Source organism: Falco rusticolus, chromosome 10 (assembly GCF_015220075.1).
Source record: "Falco rusticolus isolate bFalRus1 chromosome 10, bFalRus1.pri, whole genome shotgun sequence".
Classification (NCBI taxonomy): Eukaryota; Metazoa; Chordata; class Aves; order Falconiformes; family Falconidae; genus Falco; species Falco rusticolus.
The window spans coordinates 29,106,927-29,127,862 of record NC_051196.1 but is presented as its reverse complement, the minus strand read 5'-3'; the positions used below and the strand labels follow the sequence as shown (position 1 = coordinate 29,127,862).

The window sequence follows — 20,936 nt, the reverse complement described above, 5'->3', positions numbered from 1 at the left end:
TCAATCCTTCATGGGATTTCCTTATGCATTTCTATTCAGTTTCTGCTGTTTGTACTGCTGAAAATGTATCACATCACAAGGACATCCTGCAGATACTTAATTTAGTCTTCATGTGACTCGCTACATCTGTCCTTGAGAAGGTCTACTTCAACAGACTAGAATGCCGAGGAAGGCAAATGAAACTCAGATACACGCGTTTGATACAGGCCCTCAGAGCAACCCAGATCTTCACAGCTGCAGTTCCAGTAGCCTGGGAGGGACCGATGAAGGCCACATTCAACCTGGGAAAGAGTCAAAATATGCCTGAGGTAGCACCAAGGGACAGCCCGGTTGGGTTGTTCAAGTTGCCCTTCCTTTAGACGGCACTAGCAGACATGTAGAAGGCCAGGTTCTCTGGTTTTTAAGGTACATTACCCGTAGTACTCAGGCTAGTGTAACTCTTTTGAAGTGAACTGGATTTAGAGACACAGCTCTGCAGTGGAGAACGCCGCCAGAAAATACGTAACATCAGCTACAGGTTGCCACACCTTCATCCTGGAAAGAAGAAATAAAAGGCCTTCCAAGATGATTTCAGAGCAATTCTGACAAACCTTGTCAAAGCTGCAGACTGACCCTGCTCCTCTCAACTTGGTTGCATTTCTGGTTCCGAGAGGTGGTCCCTCATAACATTTCATGGCTACTCTCCACACCTTGGAGGGATGAGAAAGGAAAATAACTATCCTGAGCAATCTCTTCAAAGGATTTCATTAGATGTTCACAAGTAGATGGCTTGAATTGCTAATAGAGCCTGGAAGATTCCCTTTTCCTGTTTTATTCTCTTTTTTTCCTAGCTTGACCCCAAATCAGTCTTCTCTTTGGTTCAAAAAGCCTCATTGTCCCAGGGAAATGTAAATGACACCTTTGTGTGAGAGTTAGTAATTTTGGCTCATGGCCCTCATGTCATTTCGTTGCTTTGTACATCAAAAGAACGTCCCCTGACACAGACATTGGTTTACCTTAGCTGGAGTGACTCATCATTTTCCCACAATTAAGTTTTTGAGCTTTAATGCAAAGCAGACTTATCTGCTTTGACAGGACAGTACAGAATAAACAGAAAAGACTAAATTTGTATTGGCAGCTACCACTGCGCTGCAGTTATGAGTAATACAGCCTAACTAGAAAGGACACCAAGAAATCAAAATAGATTCTAGTTGCTGGAGAACCAGAAAAGAAGAAATAGCTGTTGATCCCCAGTAACTGACTGTTTAGTATTGGATCAAGACACTGGATGGGAACAGCAGCAATAAATGTTCCTGGTCTTTCTCCTCTGTCTATAGTCTTTTTATTTCTTTTTTTTATTATTATTTTTTCTTTTACTTTCCTTTTTATGTCTTAAAAAAGGATATGCCCCTGTGTGTACTTTCTATGTGTGCTACATATACAAGAGGAAAAAAAAAATCCTTACGATTTGGACCACCATTCAAACATGCCAATTCCCTCAAGCCTGTGCCCTGCCTCACTCAGACCAGCCCTGCCCACAGAGTCCAACCTGCCCAGCTCCCCAGCTCCCACCAACACAGCGGGATGCTCGGACGCTGCTGCTGTGTGACCCACATGCAGCTACACCGGCAGAGAAGCTACACACTCCAGTGAGTTCAGGAGGCCTCCTGGAAACCATCTATCCCTACACTGGTTTAAATGCAAATTTAATTTATTCTGGCTACATCCAGAAGATAATTACATGGTGTCAAAGGTGCTTTTTGGCCATGGGCTAGGGGACATCTATCGCACCTGGAATTGCTAGCAGAGGTGTGGTAAGAGAAGGGAAGTGAATTTGTATCCAAAAAATTGGTTGAATCTTACCTTGGAGATACTTGGTTGTGGAAGGGAAATGATTCATGAACTCAGCATCCTCAAAAAAACGATCGCCAGTAACCTTTTTCTAACTGAGAAAAGACACGGACGAAGTTCAGATGGGTTTAATTCCACCAAGCTGGTGGGCCCAGTGTTTCTGACTGGCTGGATGGCAGTCGACCAGTCAATCAGAAACACTGGGCATGAGGACATGGATGGAATTTTGGATTATGCTCATCGCATTGCTCCAAATTGACGTGCAATTACTACATCTGCACACACAGATCAATAAACAGTACGTACAAATGAACAGAACTCATTGGCACATGCTTAAGCAAATTAGGACATGATTAAATAGAGTTAAAAATTTGGATTCAAAACCTTTGTACACTTCTGTTGTGATATTTTATAATTGCTAATTGCAACAATATCTGTGCAGGGTATGTAATTCAACATGACAAGTGTTTTTAGCAGCAGGTAAATAAGATCAGTTATTGAAAGAGCAACACTATTGCCAACATTGAGAAAATTAGATAAAAATGCAAGGTCCGAAGAGCCTCATTCATATCAGATATAACACAAGCTGGAGTTAACACAGAAAATTGTTAACTTTACATGTCAATAAATAATTTAGATAGTTTATAAGAGAACAGAATGGCTTGGCATGGTTTTGAGTCTTCAGAGTCTGTAGTAATACCATACTGCTCCGCTCATATATTTATATTTTGGACTACTCACCTATTGTATTCTATGTTTAAATTGGAAAGCCTTGAACATTAATACACCAGACACAAACTTCTCACTTTAAAAGCTCACTACCCAGTGCATCAGGAAGCAGTACTGTGCTGTTGCAAAAAAGGTCCTGTGAAATATGATTTCATCGCTGGATTACGTCTAGGCTAACTTTTGGTCCTTAAGCAACACTTGGCATCCTTTCTTCAAAACTACTGCAAGCCCTCATCTTACGCTCTCCATCATATAAGAAAAGTGATGTCTGGAGAAAGCCCTAAGCAACTTCAGTTGGACTGTGGGAATGTGAGTTTTAACCTTTCTGTCTGCATGGGAAGCCTCGGGAAGTCGGTCTGATAGTTGTTGTGTGAACCAGAGAAGATATGCCAGTAATGTCCAGTGCCATCATTATGCAAAGAATAGTTCTCTAGGGAAAGACGAATGGATGTGGCTCTGTGCCAGCGTGTTTTCGGACTGCTGTAACGAGGTCTTCACTTTTAATTAATTTTTAAATACAAAGCATCAAGGACATGATATCCTTAATGAGAAGTACAGGACCATCTTGCAACATGAAATAATAGTTGCTGGATGTAATGCAAGAGCACCTCTGTGTGTATGTGTTTGATTGTAATATAGCATAAAAGAATATAGATGTGACCAGGTCAGCACACGTCCTGCAGGAACCATGGTTTGGGGTTTGCTTCACAGATCACCGTAAAGCGATCGGGAAGTTTTAGGCTTTCACAGGTCACACATATTCTGGATGCAAGCCTACAACCACAATGATGAGCAATGCGGACTCTCATGTTAGACTGCGAGTTCTGCCTTTCTTTGTGGCAACTTTCCCATTAAAAGCAAGGATATAACAAAGCATAGGTGAAAAGGATTAATGTAAGTGATCTCTCTCTCACCGAAGTTTTACATGATGCTGGGTACTTAAGACCTTGTATCCTTTAGCCCTCCAAGACAGTGACTGTGTCAGTTTGCTCCTCATAAATAAATCCCTGATAAACTGACCATCGCCTCAGAACAGAAGGAGTTTTTAACAGAGTATAGCCCTTTTGATCTGTTTGACCCCTGTCATGCTGAAACACCTGTATAATTTTGGCTGGAGCCTGGAAGGAGTGTTTCACAGCTCATAGCTCATGCATTGCTTCCTAACCCCCTGCCCTGTTTACCAGAGGTACTTTTATCTGATTTTTTTTTTTTTGTGTTGACTCCCTACTTATTTCCTAGCAATCAGTCAATACATGAAACTCCCATATACATATATATGTACCTATGCAGTAAATATAGTCATACAGTAAACATTCATGCCCAAATACAGTCACATGCAGCATTCATAAATTAATGCCAGAGTCCCATGTCCTTCATACTTTTGTTTTCACTTTAAGATTCTTTCTTAATAAGGAATAATGAACATCAACACCCAGTTATTCAGTAAACCAAAGCATATAAGCAATTAAATTAAATTAAATTAAATTAGCACAGCCAAGCAAACAAAGCAGTAATCATTCAAGTCCTCTATTTAGGCTGCAGCCATAACGATAGATTGAAGAATAACAATACATTCCAGTAAAGACAATTAGTATTAAATTTTTATTTTTTTTTTTTAAATCTTAACCACTAAGTAAATACTATTTTTTGTTACAAAGGATTCCTTTTAAATAGTCTTTCCCTCTCACTCCAAATGTGGCAAATCCCAGGCAGAATTGGTCTTTCATAAGCTTCATGTTACTGGAGTATATTCAGCATTATCTTCTCCATACAGTTTTAGCTCATGTCCTCCTGGGAGTCTCCACCACTTTCCTTGAATGTACTAAAACAAGGACTAGCCAGTCCAGAACAGTAAAGCATGAAGACATTAGAGAATAGTCTTGGGTCAAGAATTATTATTGCTAGAGGCCTCCAAAATCTAGTTATGGGTTTCAGCAAACCCTGTGGGCTCTTATGATAATGCTTTTCTACAGTATTATTGTTATATGGCATTAAATCAGTCAGATTCATGAGCAACAAGAGGTCAATGTCTGATTGAAATTCATAAGGTCAAAAAGGAAACTAAAAATCAATTTATAAGATATGAAGATTTAGGTTCAAACTATATCCATGAGCAATAAAATTTCACATCCATAAATGTAAGAAATCAGTTATTAAACTTGAGGGGGGGAAGAAGACTTATTAAGTTTTACACACACATAAGGCAGCTAACACATAATTTTACCAGACATTACTGAAATCCTATGTGTAATGTAAGAGATGATGGGCTAAAATGCTAAATGGTTTAGCACTAAATTATTAAGTGATGTATCCCTAAGGTATTAAAAAGATAAGAAATGCAGAGCAGGTGTCTTTCCCACCAACTCTTGATCACTAGTTTAAGTGCATATTGATAACAAATGCACTTTAGAGGCAAAATAGTATTAGTAATATTTTTGCTGTATGAAAGCCTCATGTCAGAATGACTAAAAGCTTCTACCTGACAAAGAAGTGTTCGTATATATATATATATGTATATAAAATCACGTTAAGTGTTAGCTCCCTGTAGAACAGAAACAAAACTCCAGTGTATTGGAGTTAGTTTGATACTTACACACAAGTAAATAATGTAGGTGGAATAGCAACTATACCACACTGAGAATGAGAATTATAGCAAGCCCTCTTACCTGTTCTGAAATGAAGATGCATTTTTATTAAAATTACAGATTAATGGAGGTTCACGTAAGCCAAAAAGTATAAAATTGTAGCACTGCAGACACCTATGGTTATTGTAAGTCTAGCCAGTGCATTTCATAAGAGCTCTTTTTTCCTTTGCTATTAATTTTCTAGTGGTCCCACCTTTGGATTGGCTCTTTTGCTTTAAAGCAGAAAGCAAGCCGAGTGGCGGCGATGCCCTCTGCAACGCTAACAGTCCCCCCTGTGCAAACATTTGGGGTGGGATATTTGTACGCTTGCCAAGACAGTGGTGCTCAACTTTGGTATTTTGATCTCTTTATGTCCTGCCTCAAAAGCAAACTAAAAAAGCCCAACACTGAACAGCCCCCTGCTTCAAAGCCTGCTTCATTTTCCTGTTTCAAGCAATTCGCTTCTCTTGCCTCCCTCCGGGTTGGGTCTTCGCCTGTTGTTTCCACATGGAGACCTGGAGCCCAGGCAGGTTCAAGGGCAGGCGTGCGACGGGGCAGCCGGGCGCGGGGGCTGCCCTGCGCTCCCAGGCACAGCCCCGGGACCCCTCGCCTGCCTCCTGGAGAGGCTCTGGCTCTGCCCCAGCTCTGCCATATCCCTCTGCCCTTGGAGGAGGAGGCAGCATGAACAAGGCTGCTTACGAGGGAGGTGCAGTGGGAGCTGCTGACCTCGGGAGTACTGTGTACCTTCAGTGCTCCTGAAATCCCATGGGAATTTTTTTCAGTTGTTCTGTTCTCCTGTGATGACTTCTGCCATCCTTGTTCAAAAGGATTGGAATGTACTTTATCCAAACACTTCAGCAAAGATGCCTGCCTGAACTCTGACACTGAGGACTCCTTGGCAATCGCTTCCTAGCCTTCACCTGAACATTTATTTTACTCCAGCGAGTGTTCAGATTTCTTCTTGTTCATGTTCACTCACCTCCATACCAGCAGTGGGTAGGACTGCCTCCTCTTATTCCTACTTTGAAGATGGTTCAACTTGGCTTAGCTCCTTCTTCCTTATCTTTCTTTTGCTACCTATTCTCCAGCTGCTCAAGTTTAGTCATCTGTCTGCTCAGGACCTTGGTCTTTTTTCCAGATATTAACTTTTGCATCTTCTCCATTCAGTGCAGAACTCCCTTCCTGCCATGGTGTTATCAAGGAACGCTTTTGGGCCTGGGTTGCTGAAGCCAAGGTATTCTCAGAGAACATCTTTCATTTAAGAACAGAAGTAGGATATTGCTTTGTAGCTCTCCATAAAAGCAAGGGTTTGGCAATGTGAACTGTGCACACTCTGAAGACTCAGAAGGCAAATAATCTTAGTTATAACGTCAATATTGTGTTCATAATAACGTTTGGGGTTAGGCCATGACATTTAGAGCTGGATATATAACAGCGCCATTTGAGCTGCAGCTTTCATACACCTCCAGCCTCTTCTCCTTCAAGCCTTTCTCTTCAAAACATGCTTCTTCAATGAGACTGAAGAATCTGATAATGTTAATCTGGTTAACTCAGTTAAGCTGGTATCTAATTTTTCCTTAATAACACTTTTATTCTCTGCTGTTCAGCAAACCACTGGTGGGAGCTGCACAGGCTGAGGGACTGTCACGTACAGCTGAGTGGCTGTGGGATAACGATGGTGCACGGGGCTCGTGCAGACCTTTGGGTGGCCCTCACTGGTGTCCCAGCCCATCTCTGATGGGGGGCACCACCTTTCCCTGGCCAGGGCACCATCTGTATTTGTGTCCTAAAGCATCTTTAAAAGCGACACACTGCTGTGAGCGCCAGTATGATGATTTAAATGAGCTAAATAACAATATTTTAATGTCAAAAGAGTGGAAGACCAACAGAGATGTAAGACATTACAAACTAAAGGGCACAGTAGTTTGGTGATTTTTAATGGTAAAAAAACATTATGTGAAAAATTTGTGCCTTATCTAAGTGAAAAGAAGCAGGTTATACTCTTTGGATTGAAGCAGGTTGAATTTCACAGCAAAATCTTTCTAAGATGGCCATTTCGTCAGAGAGTATGAAAGTTTCCAACAAAATTAAGTCTTTGCCTTCATTTCAGTGGATTTTGAAGTAGAACCAGATATAGGTCCCAAAAAAATTCAGAAAACCTCTTTCTGAGTTTGCCATTTCTTATGTTTCTTGAATGTTTATGTAGTGGTCCCATTCCAAGTATAATGTTAGCCAAAGCAAAACAGAATTTGAAGAGAAGCTTTAGAATAGGGGGAATTAAAAATAGAATTAACAGGATTCCCCCCCCCCCCCCCCCCCCCCCCCCCCGTAATATTTTGTTTTTCATTAGCCTTTTCAAGTTGGAGACTAGCATTCAGATTTCCAAGCTTTGCTCTCTGGCTGGGAATGCTAATAATTACTTCTGAAAGATAAAAATGTGAAACCCTTGGATAATAACATGGCTGTAGGGATTTAATGAATTCCTGTGGGACTAGCCAAATTGCAAGAGCAGCCAGCATTACGTCACTTGATGGTGATACAAGATGTGTTTGGAATAATCATGTAAAATTAAGGCAAGTGATAATTTTAGTGGTTTCCCCTTTACTTTTCTGTACATGAGCAAATTGCCATTGCTTAGGATTTGTTAATGTAATAAGAAACCAAAAAAAAATCAGGTTTTACAATGAAAAAGAACATTCTTATGCTTGTTTACAATGATTCTTTAGCAAAATTACCTAACAATGTTATGACTGTTATATTAGCAATATTTTAGTATAGTAAAGATTAAATTATCTTACAAAAATTATAAATCATTATGTAAAATTATACATTCTGTGGCTAGCAGGATACCTAAAAACTACTGTAAAAATGAAATAAGGATCTATTAATGCAATAAACCTACTTAATAAAAGTTGCTTTCATATTCAAAACCAAAATATTAAAGCATGCTCCATATCTGAAAGTCAAAAGTGAAAGAATAAATTAACTAAGGTTAAGAACCTTGTAGCAGCTGACTAACAAAGCTCTAGGGCATTATAAAATTTCATGCTCTTGTAATAAAAAGGATAAAGAATTGGCTAGAAGACCACTAAAAGTTAAAATAAATGAACATAAAGTAGATGAAAAAGCTTGACACAACTGAGACCACAAATGTGTAAAGAGCAAAGACACAGTTTTAAGCCATTAGAGGACTGAATTAAATGCAAAATGAATCCTAGTAGTAAATTAATAGAAAATTACAAAGGTAAATGAGCTCTGTTTCACAGTTAGAGAAAACTTTTAATATCATTTTTATATCTTTTTTTTTCCTGGTACTTGAAAACATAGAAGTGTGATGAGTTAAATTCTGGCACATGCCCAAACCACAAATAATTCTTAATATTTCTGCCTATAGAAAAGTCACATTTTATAGGACAGACAAGAGCATGATCACACAAAACATTTTCCACTAAGATAAGGTGGGAACAATTTACCATTTAAATCTTTATGAAAAATTTGTTTTATATAGTGTATTAAAGAAAAGTTTTACCTCTAAGCTCAGTCCCACCTTCATTTATGTAAGAGTTCAAAAATCATTATGAAGCAAGATCAAAATTTTTAGACTTGTTTTGTTATTATTTCTTAATCAGTGGTTAAGATGGAGAAGGGAAGATGTTAAGAAAAGGTGGAGGAAGTGCAAGATGCTGAAGAGCATATCATAACCTAAAGCAAAGAAACAATGTTTTCCTCACAAAGTGCAAGGCAGCCAAACCCTGTAACGTTTGCAAGATCAAATATAGCCCAAGCATGGAAACAAACACACCTCTGGTATTGATACGTTCTGTGCTCACCAGCAAAAGAAGTGTTTGCCTCTTTGGCCACTTTTGTATTTGGAAAACTTGCCCGTGATGTGAAAACTGGCAGACATTTGCCTAGTGTCTGCGCTGCAGGTGGTTATGAATCCAGCCTGACTCCCAAGCTAAAAAAAAAAACCAAAAAAACAAACGAAAGTACATTCTGACCTCAAAGCATCAATGATCAATGCTTTGAACCCCCAAATGCCCAAAGATGGTTTCATAGGTGAGGCTGGATCCCTTTGATCTGGTTACAGTGCCCAGAAATCTTCCCACTCTTTATTCCGGGGGGGTATCGCCTTTGGAAGGCAAGGTCCTATGCTGGGACAGGTTCTGGTGTGATCTTTGCAATCCAGTGTGCTAAGAGTGCAATTAAACACTGCAGGCGTAATCCATCTGTCTGCAAATGTCTATTAAAAGTCTTTCTGTGCAAACTGAGTCTCACTTTGTGTTTTGAAGAGTTCCACGTGACATAGGACCAGATTACCTCATCATACCAAGCGATACTCATGTTTATTGCCTTAATAATATGTTCTTCACCGTGGTCCTTGAAATAAACTGCAAGTGGTTTTCTAAAATTGTGAATGTGCTACTTTATTCTGACACCATGAGTGACTGGAAATAAAAGTTTTATGTCCAGTGTATGTCTGTCTCTATGGGTATAACTTAAGAGGGCTTTTAGGGCTCTCAGTAAAACTTCTGCTGGTTTCAGCTGTTTTAAGGAACCATCTTCCTCTAGTTCTTATTTTCTGGATTTTTGTTTTGGCCTTCAGTGCTCTTTGTGGGTATTTTACACCCACAGACTGCTCCACAGTAAAAATGTTGGTGTTCAAGTCTTGGCACAACTCCAAGGTTCACCTCATTGTCATCTCCATAATAAGCTTTTTTTTTTTTTTTTTTTGAGAAAACCTCTAAAACCTCTAACGAGCAAAGTTGAAGCTGTCACAGTAAGGATGTGTGGTTTGCAGGAGGTAAGGGCAGGAGTAGATTAGGAGGTCTGGTCCTGTGGCACATTGCTCGGTGTGCTTTAGCTGAAGGTAGCCGTTATTTAATCACTGATTTACCTATAGGGTTGACAGCATGACAGTAAGACCCTCCTCAGTTTGCTTCATTACTTTTCTCCTTTATAGAGCTGTAAAATAGCTTTCTTGAGTGTATGAGGAAGCACGTCCTAGGGGGAAGGCTGGTTCAGCCGTGTCTGTGGATGGCTTGCTGGACACCACGAGGAATGGCAACAGGGTGGCATTGAGCTTTAAAACATAGCGATGCACTCCTGGGCGAGGATTCCCTCAGGGATCTACCAGTACAGGTCAAGAGTATGAATTCTTGTAGCCACCAGATTTAAAATGATGCAAACTGAGTGGGTTTTGTAACAGCTACACAAATATAGGAAAGGGCATCAAATTGCTCTGCCAATTTTAGCCAGATTCAGAACCGCAGCAACTTTTGGGTGGAAAACTTTGAAGCTTGCTAAGTTCAAAAGGAGTAAATTAAACTCTCTTGAAATTAAAAAGCTAGTGGAAAAAGCCGAAGTTCAACAACGTTAGTGATAATGGACCCCTACACAGGCTTTCAAATTTTTGCAAGAGTACCATCACATCTCTTCATTAACAAACTGTCCTGTTCCTTTTTCTAGACCAGAGCTAGCACATCAATCTGACCACTTCTAATGAGATATAGGATAATACTGCATGGACCAGACTTGCTTGTCAGCCACTGCCTGATGGGTTTAAAGTAAGACACGATCCTTCATTAATTAACCTTCACTTTCTATGTAGATTCACTCATTGAGATGCAGGTAATTAAACCAAGGTCATTTCAAGGACTGACAGAGGAAAAACAGCAATGCAGAGGTGGTGTGGTTGTTTTGATAGAGGGCTTTCACCACGATTGTTTCAGTGTAATAGTTACACATGCAAAGGTGGCCTTTCTGGAAAAAAAGAAAGCCACCCTCTTTTTTAATGTGTCACCCCAAGGCTAAGTAGGTTTCAGACCTATCTTTATAGACTTCGCATGGCTTTCAGGATAGATTAGGAAAAGATATCAGTAAACTCAAGAAAATTCAAGCTAAAAAATTAATAATATATGGAACAAAGGCAGGCATGAACTTATTGGGAGGGCTTGGCAGTGACTGAAATATCCCTGCAGAAAAGACTCTCCATCTTGCATTTTTAAAGTAATATTCACCAATTTAAAAAGAACTACTTCCGATAGAAAACTTTACGTAGAAATTGCGAGTATAATTTGTCTTGGTATTCAGATTCATTTCACTGACTTTTAACCCTTACAAATGCAGTGATGTAAACCTGCGGAGAGCGCTGCAATGCAGGCAGCTCTTCGCTCATTCACAGCTATAAGACTCCAATTATGAAACCGCTGTAGCTTGGGGATATAACAGTATTTTTGCAGCTCCTCCAAATTAGCTGTTAGACCAGTCCAAGACACGTGAAGTTCTAAACTTTGATCACTGTTGAGAGCAAAGTGAATATATTGAACCTGCAAATAGCCTTTAGCTCTTTCCAAGTGGCTCCCTTATAATTTGAGTGCTAGATTAAAGTTGTATGTTACAGATTTTAATAACTGTCTTCCATTTGGTTTGCTGAGTACCACTTGCTGGGGATTATATGACCTACTCACCAGCATGTCCCATTATGAGCACTTAACCTTGAAAGTTGTAAAGACAGAACATTTAATCTGTTAAACACAGTCAGAATCAGAAGGTTATATAATTACAGGTAATTTGGCTTAGCGCTTCTAACACTTTCCAATTATTAAAATAAATTTTACTGAAAATTTTCTTCTCATGGCATGGAAAAGAAATGATAAATACTGAAAAAAATGTGTATTGCAGAGCACAAATATTTGTTGAAATATATACATAAATTCATTTCAATTAAGGCCTTCAGTAGTCATCAGTGTAGTAAACTTTTACAAGCACAGATATGCAAAGAACAAAATTTAATGTTAACAGTTATGCAGGAATACTAGGAGTAGGTAAGAATGAATTTGAAACTCTTTTCCCACAAATATTCTGATAGGTATACATTGTAGTAGAGTTAGTCACACAGACATTTATCCACACAGCTATCACGGCTTGTATTTTGATATTTGAAGTGCAGAACAAATATAAAAAAGCCACGAGCATGCAGAGATTCACTATCTCCGTATGGAAATTCTACAGCTAGGCAAACAGCAAAATCTTTTCATTATGAAATTAAAAATCAATAACATTAAAAGCTTATAAAAAGTAGGAAATCATTCACTACAGAAGAAAAGGTCAGATAACACATAACAGATAATAATCATGATACCTAAAGTTGTGCTAGAAAGCATTCCGGTTTTATGGTGATGAGGGAAATACACAATTCTACATAGATTACAGAAGATTTATTCATTCTAATTTTAAGATAACTGATGTTTAAATAAAGAAATTTTTTTCTGTGCCGTTTTATCATCCACAGGTGTATCTGTACCTTGAAAACCACTGCCTTGAGTAAGTAAAGGGTTCAGGTGTAATGTTATTGTAAATGACTCTAGAATCAGATTTAAGGGATAATCAATCCTCGTAACTTGGTGGTTTATAATCTACAAATACTAGAGAAAAGTTTTACGTAACACTTTTAAATTGGAGGTAGAGAGAGTGAGATCCCAAAATCTCAGTGTCTGCTAATCTCAGCCTAAATGTTCATTTTCCATAAGGAGCCAACGACTTGCACTGAAAATGATGCAAGCACCCTGTGGCTGGAGTAACGTGTACCGCTCTGGAACACACTTGACACACAACATCAGATGACGCCACAGGGATTTCCATTTCAGTCCTCCAAACCAAACCCTTACCTTGGAAATGGTTTTGTAAGAAAAACACATGCAGTTGCATTTCAGATGCGCACACAGTCACTGGCATTCCAGCATGTGATGGGCACCAGCTCACTTACCTTTACTGGTATGCACACGAGTGGTACATGGTTGTGAAATAGTCATGTACTAATTACATCTGCATTTGGCATGCATGTTTCATGTGAATTACAAGGACTGTAAAAATGAGCAATTAGAACTGCATTTCATTTGGAAATCTGAATTTTCAGCACCACCACCATTTTTCCCAGGAAGGCAACACTGTCAAAATGTTTTGTTTATGCAAAGCCCTAAAAGAAAAAAAAAAAAAAAAAAGCCAATCAAACTAAAAATATTAAGTCAGCTGAACCTGAATGGAGCTCCAATTACACCCATTTTTTTAAGCTTTTGTGAAAGTGTTTGAGCTTAATTAGGTTAAGCTATTTCAAAGCATGCCCAGTTGTAATTTGTTTATGATACAGAGTTGCTCTTTGATCATGAATGTTCATTTTTATAGAAACCCTGTTATCAGTCTCAGGATAAGAAATTAAATGAACAGTGTTTGCGGTAAGAAAATTTAGAAAGTTTAAGAAGCTCAGAAAATAGCTGACTTTTATTAATAAAAGACATGACTTAATTTAGCACGTGATGGCAGTAGGGTGAACAAGTTATTTTTAGGGTAAGAAAGGGAAACTAAGGTGTGTTGTTCACTTATGCATTCTACCTAAGATATGGTAGCCATTAGAGTATCTTTAATAACCTGATATCTAGTTTGAATTTGAACTTCACTGCTTCTTGGGTAAAGCACCTCTAATACCTGCTCATAATTGCTATCCTTTGAAATCTTTCCATTCATTCCATAGAAAAAGGAAACAAAGCACTCTCCATCCTTGAAGTTGCTGTTTGATTCTGCTATTTTAAAGAGATTTTACCAGGAATGTGAAAAAGGTACAATGTAGTGTAAGTGTCACTAAGAAAATACTCTGGCTCTTCATTTTTAAAGATCAAACCTTAGCTGTTGTTGGAATGGGGTAATAAGAACATACTCAGACCATCTGTATTTAAAAACATGAATTTAGGTTAGGGGCTGTAGGCTGGCTTTTTCAGGGTTTTTTTTTTTGTTGCTGTTTTGGTTTAGTTTTTTTGTTTAAATCTTTTACATGGTGAGATGGGTGCATTAGCTGCACAGTTTTCTAGCTGAAGATCATCCAAAATACATGAATACATCTTGGCCTTTGGGAAGGTCTGTATTCACAGAGCATTTAAATGAGTTTTTTCAGATATTGCATAAAGATATTTTTGCACTCATAGGGGAATAATGTGGATCTGTCTAAGGTTCCCTGTACCAGCAAAGCTATCTCTCCCTGGAACATGCTACAGAATGGATAAGAGCTTCATATGCAAAAATTGAGAGTTTTAAGACCATAGTTTAAAACCATGTCCAGCTTTTCTTTTTTTTTTTTTTTTTTTTTTTTTAAATGCAGCTGATAATGTGAGTTGCCTATATGCATCCTTGCACATCCAAGGATGCCATGATTGGTCATCTTTGTGTGATCTCATCTGATTTATGCACATATTAGTCACTGATGCAAATTAGACATGCAATATTTGTACACTTTTTAAAATGTAGGTCTTAATGACTCACTTTCCAAAACAAAACTAATGATGTTGAAGAGCAATATGCAAATATTTGCTCTTTGACAATGACATCTTCAAGAAGCAGCCAAGAATCTTGTATCATTAGTAAGGCCAATCAACTTATTCATAGTAAACAACTAAGTCAATGAGCTCAGTCTCTTCTCTTATTCACAATTAACTTTTAACTACTTTCACATCTTTCAAATGTATTCAATATCCAACATTTACTTTGAGTTATCGCCAGATTTATGAAGGTATTTTGTCAACAGGAGCTGGACACATACGCTGCTCATCAGGCACTTTTTCAAAACTTATTAAGTACCTCCTAAGTTTTGTTTCTATCTGGACCTAAGATTTGGTCTTTATGGTGGACAGAGACTCCTTTTCTTAGTGGCCTCTGCAGTTTGGGATACTGAGAGGGGTTACTTAGACTGAGTGGACCCAAATCAGCTGGTATTATTTTTGCTCCAATTAGACTGCATTTAGTTACTATATCCATATTTAAAACCTACTTTCCATAAATGTTATGCAACATTCCCTTAAAAATTGCTGTTTCAGTTAACATTTCTGCCCATAAATCAGTCACTGGAATATTCAGAGAAAGCAAATATGAAAGGGGTGCGAACACAGCTGAAGGCTATTCAATGTTTTATTCAAGGGAGTTTTCATGGAAAATATTTTGAGGTATTTGCTTAGTTCTAATCATTACCATGGGACGCCCTGGAAATCCAATAGTAACAGAAGTGCCAAAACTTGAAAGCAATTAAGTATGTTTGAAGAAAGAAATTTTCATTTCATGTTCGCGTTGAAATTTTGGTGCAGGAAGGAGGCAGCCCAGCTGAGCCAAATTCCGCAATTCTCCCAGCCTTCAGCAGTTTGGAAGGCCGTGGATCTAACCTCAGCTCTGTGAGACCTTCTGTAACTACAGGGAGCTTTTGTTTTCTGCCAATATTTTTGCCAGGAACTTGGCTATTGCTGAACTCCAAGCGGAGGCAGGCTGTTTACATTTCCTGTGAAATACTGCAGGCAACAAACGTGTGTTGGGATAGAGGTCCAGGCGGCAAAGCACCACGTTTTAGTTTTGTCTGCATCCAGGAGAGCAGTGTAATGGAGCAACATCTGAGCTGCTGCTGAAGGAGCTCAAGTACCAAGAAAAAAATAGCCAATAAATTTGTCACGGACAAATTAGCCCAAGCAGTGTCTCCTCCAATAGAGGTCAGGCACCTTTAGGAGATACAGGTTTTGCAAGCTGCTGGTGACCTAAAAGGTACTGAACCTATGAAGCCCTTATTTTCCATTTTAATGGGAGTCGAGGAAGCCGATCAGATCACAGATGCACTCAATAATGTGATGAATGGCACCTTCAACAGACTACTAAAAACTTTCCATGGTGCTAAGGCTTCACCGCGCCTTCTTTTATTGTATATTAGCAGCCAGAGATGCTGCATGCACTGAAATGTGAGACGGATTTTCATGCTTGTAAGAGTTCAGCATCAAGCTATAGCTGAGCATTAGCACTTCTCTTACTTTACATTCAAAGAGTTCTTTGTCTGGGCTGCATATTCAGAGATAACAACAATGAGAATTCATGGAAATTCAGTGCCCTCATCCTCTCCTCTGATAAAGCACAAGATAATAAAGACATTGCATCTGAAACATATTTGGTTGAATTTTGGAAGACCAAAATACGAAGGCATTTCATAAATTAGGATGGATGGATGAACTCTTGTAGCATAAAAGAATGCCAAAGAACCATACAGGTTTTTTTTTTCCCCTTCAGGATTCAGCACTTAGCAGCTATTCAATTACTGTTTCAAGATAAAGCACGAATGCAACAGCTACTTTACACTATACTTCATATTTTACTTTCTCATGAATATAGAATTGTATTGCTGATCACACAAGCATCACACATCTAAGTCCTAATATCCACAGCCTCAAAAAAAACCCTGATGCCACAGAAAAGGATTCTTTTTTATCGCTTTTCAATTGTCTGAATACTCAGAGAACTGTAGAATCTCCCAGCTGCTGAGGCTTTCATTTAAAAAAAACAGGAGGCAATTATACGCTATACATTTTGGGAGCTCATTTATGGGGTACAAGAAGATCTTGGCAGATTTTGTTAAATATGATCAGCTAAATCATGCAAGCCTGACTGAAAACCACGGATCCATGTATTGTTAGAGCCAATCAACACAGTAGACAAGCAACATTTGTTAACTGTTCTGGTACCTTCCTTTAGCTTTGTAAGTCATGATTTATACTCATAACGTTCTTTGCAAATATGAACTCCAGTATTTGTTTCGTATTTTATTCATGTTCTAGCATGCTTTGTTTGTGGGGGATTGGTTGGCTGTAGCCGCAGGTATTGAATTAGAAAAAAGTCCCAACTGCTGGGAGTGCTCAGAGTCCCAGGATATAATCAGTGACGAAACCCTCAGTGTTTGTCAAGCGCCTATCACCCTTCATTGTAGCTCGTCTCCTAACACAGCCAAAATGTCCATGAGTATTAATAATGGTTGCTCAGTGGTGTCTGACAAAGCAGAAAACCATCCTACAAACCCAGCAAAACGATTACTGGCACCTTCGTTAGCAGCTGGATTGGAATGGTTTCTGGAGACTAAAAAGACCGGCTTACTCGGAGGTGGCTGCTCCAGGCGAGGAGGCTAAGGGACAGCATCAGTGGGGGAAGGGTTCTGCAAGGAGTGCTTGGACATTGCTGCCAGCACTGTGGCTGTTTTAAAGCTCAGTTACTTTAATAACCCTCCTGTTTCTGTGCGGCAGTGGTTTCAACAGAGTTTGAACACCTGGACTTGGACATGACGTGGAAAACACACCATTGTTTCCTTTAGGAATGGGACCTTCACCAGTCGATAAAGCACTGTAATGGGGGTCTTCATAAGGCATGCCATCCAGGCTCTATCCAGGTTATTATTTAAAAAAATAACAATTGGATAACAAAGGATAACTGTCTCGCATAAATAACAAACAGTAACATAGAACACAATACACAACCAGAAAATATGAAATCAATAGAAAAACTATGTGATATTTCTCAATATACATTGTTTGGTCCCAATTCTGCCATCAGTTGCAGGGTACAATGACTTTACACATTGTAATTGAGGACATAATTGAACCAATTTTCTATAATCTTCTATACATTTCCAAAACAAATCCTGAGCTACCCAGAAATGCATTCACATTAAATGTCTCTAGGCTCCACTTTTGTCATAGATCTTTTCATTCCACTGTTTAGTTTATAAAGGTGGTGTTAGGAAATATTAGAAATGTTAACATTTTAATGTAATGAGATATATGCAACTTTTTCTTTCTTGCACTATCAACTTTCTTGAAGTTATGAAAACCCGAAATTTTGTAATAAGCAAGCAAACCCCCACCCCCACCCCAAATAAATGAAAAGAAAATTAAAAGAGATCCAGATATTCAAAATACTTAGGTGCTGAACTTCCAAGCTCTGATACTTTTTGAGGTATGAGATTAGGAGCAAATCTCCTACACATTGGTCCAGGGAAGAAGGAAAGCACCTCTGTCTCTCTCATTGTAAATACTCATTTTAGATATTTAGATGCTGAAGTCAACAAGGTGCTTCAGCACATGCCTGAATCATGGCCCAGTCAACTCACTCAGTGACATAAAATAATGTTTGATAATTTGTACAATGCCTGAAAGATAGCTAGTGATTTGTTATCCGTAAATCCAATGAACTTTTGACATATCCTGTTGCCTGGGTGAGGCAAGACATCCATTCAGTTACTAATGGGGGAAAGTTGAGGCACAGTATGATTTGTTTTACTGATGTAAATGTCGCACACAGCTATATTTTGTGAATGGATGATAGATCTAATGAAAGCATTATCCTTTAGCCACAATGCTGAAGTATAATGAAAGGAAACATTTTGAGGTGTTTAGGTATTCAAAAACGCAGGTAAGGACTAATAAAAATCCTTTCAAGCAACTGCTGGTACAGTTAGACACTAATATCTTAAAAATCTGGTTGGTCAACTAATTCTCTGTGAAGATGGCAGAAACTGATCCTTTCTTCCTCCAGCACTAAATAAAGTAGTATATTCTGAGAATGCTGAATCATGCAAGACACAAGTAAGCAAAACTCTGGAAATTTTTTTAAAATAATTTTTTTTTTTTTCTGTGGGGAAAATTAAAATTGTAGAATTCTAACTTAAAGTGGAAATCTGGCAACTGTAGTGAGGCATTAATTGGGAAAGTTAGGTCAGCCTGGGATTTTGGATAAGGGAGGAATGAGTAACGCCGCCTCTGAGTAGCTAATGCCCTTGTGACTGTGGGATGTTAATAGAGCAAACAGCCTTATATATCTTATTTAATCAAAGAATATATAACTTCATCAGAGTTGGCTTCAACTTTCAAGTAGAAATAAACCACTTCTATTACTGGAAATTATTAGATACTCATATTACAGCAAGACATACACGTTTTTTGCCTTTCTGGATTCACAGCTGAAGAAACAGAACAAAAGGAAGAAAAAATGTAAAAGAGAGAAGCAGCAGAAAACCCCAAAACCCTGTAAGATTTGTAGGCAAATCCACTTTTTACTTTTACTAAAAGGCAAGTGTAATCTCAATTTGGCAACTCTTTTCCCTAGGGCAGGCTGTAACCGAGAGGAAACGCTGGAGTCACAAGCTCTGAAGTCATCCAGGGGCTTGAAAAACACTGAGTGATGCAATACCTTGGCCGCTGCAGCACACGATGTTGGCTGGAGGGCTGGGCACCCACGGCGTATTCGTGAGATAACGTGATTCAGAGACTAACCAAGACCCCGTGTGGCACAGGCTCGTAAAAGGGAGCTGGACTGGGCACACGTCGACACTTCTGGCTGTAAGGCAACTCCAATTTTCTACCCAGTCGCTGGTATTCAGGAAAAATAACAGCAGCCTAGGCCAAGCCTGAATATAGCTCATACGCTACATACACTCGAATGTAGCCAATATACTAATACAAACCCAAACCAGTGCACATCTAAGCTGCCTGGAAGAAAATAGAAAGCACCTGTGTCTACCAAAAGGACACTAACATTAACTATCATCATGGCTGTACTGAGGATACATAACCGAAATCATCTCAAAGAGGAACATTACCTAATGAAGGGGTGGGAATTGCTCCCCTTTGATCTGGTTTCAAGCAAACCTTCTGATAAACGTGAGGGCTGTCTGCATGCCTGCTGTGCGGCCCTCAGCCCCTCCCCAGGGAGCTCTTTCTGATGTACCTTGCAAAGAGATGTTTACAAGACATCTGAACTGAAGGGCATCACATTCCACTTCCAAAGTATGTGAACCCATGGTCCCACAGCCAAGGAGACCATCACCATCAATATTTAGAGCCTCATCCCCTGCACCCAGCTATCTGACTAAGAGACTTATAAACAGCAAACATTTTCAGCGGTTCAAGAGAAGATACCTGGATGGTCTAAAGTCCGGCTTCTATCTTGACTCCAGAACTGGCATCGTTGAAATAATCTTGAGATGACCCCAGTTGCCAAAAATCAAACAGGATTTGCAAAATGCTTTAGGATCATTCTAGAGGAAAGGTGCTGCAGAAATATAAAGTATTATTATTATTACTATAGTAAGACAAGCTCCCCATGTCCCTTGGCGATAATGCAGCTCACTGGTAGGGATAAACTATGGAGCCAACGTGAACCAGATTATTGCCTCATAAAATGGGACACCTGCCCTATTATCCCTTAAATAATAAGTACATAAAACAAATTTGACTGTAATAATAAAACATAATGGTGAAATATTTATGGGTAATTTTTCAATGCAGCATGCAAGGATTAAGCCATGCAATTTCTGTTGGCTGTTACAAGAGTTGTGCTGTTAAATCCTCCCCATGAGGTCCAACGGAAACCAACCTGTAATGTGCCTGTAAGTCTGCAAAGTGTACGGCAAAATTAGATGGAGATTTAAAAATATCATGAACAATCACAGATTCCATCCTTGCACTCAACCTCCAATAGGCAGAAAAAATAAGATGTGCTTCAAGTAATCCAGCCAGGAACATGCTTATTAATAAGGAAAACATTCTGGTCAGGTCTGTACTTTCATAATGGTGCATGCAGATAATGCAGTTGTGCAGGTATTAACAAGTGCAAATGGTTAATTAAGCCAGCTTGTGAGCTTGCTTGCTGGGACTACATTCAATCACAGCAGTGACTAAAGAAACAATTGAAACGTACAAATGCAAACTGGTCTTAGATCTCAGTTTGCAAATAAACAGTACTGAGTCCTTAATATAAGCAATACCGAATCCTTAATATGACAAACTAACAAATAATATGAAGAAGATTTACTTGAAAGATATCATCAGCTTACATTTTTACAACTCAGAATTTCTCACTTACCTCTCACCTTTTCTAAATTCTTGTAACTGAAAAAGCCACAGGGAGAAA

General features: G+C 38.9%; 1 long non-coding RNA gene across 1 annotated transcript; it reads right to left on the bottom strand.

The window, feature by feature from the left end:
• Nucleotides 1-590: 590 nt before the first annotated feature.
• Nucleotides 591-20,069, bottom strand: LOC119154999. The gene is made up of 3 exons (XR_005106574.1): nucleotides 19,943-20,069; nucleotides 1,843-1,925; nucleotides 591-689 (listed from the first exon to the last, which is right to left on the bottom strand). It is a non-coding gene; the product is annotated as an uncharacterized LOC119154999 (long non-coding RNA).
• Nucleotides 20,070-20,936: the final 867 nt, after the last annotated feature.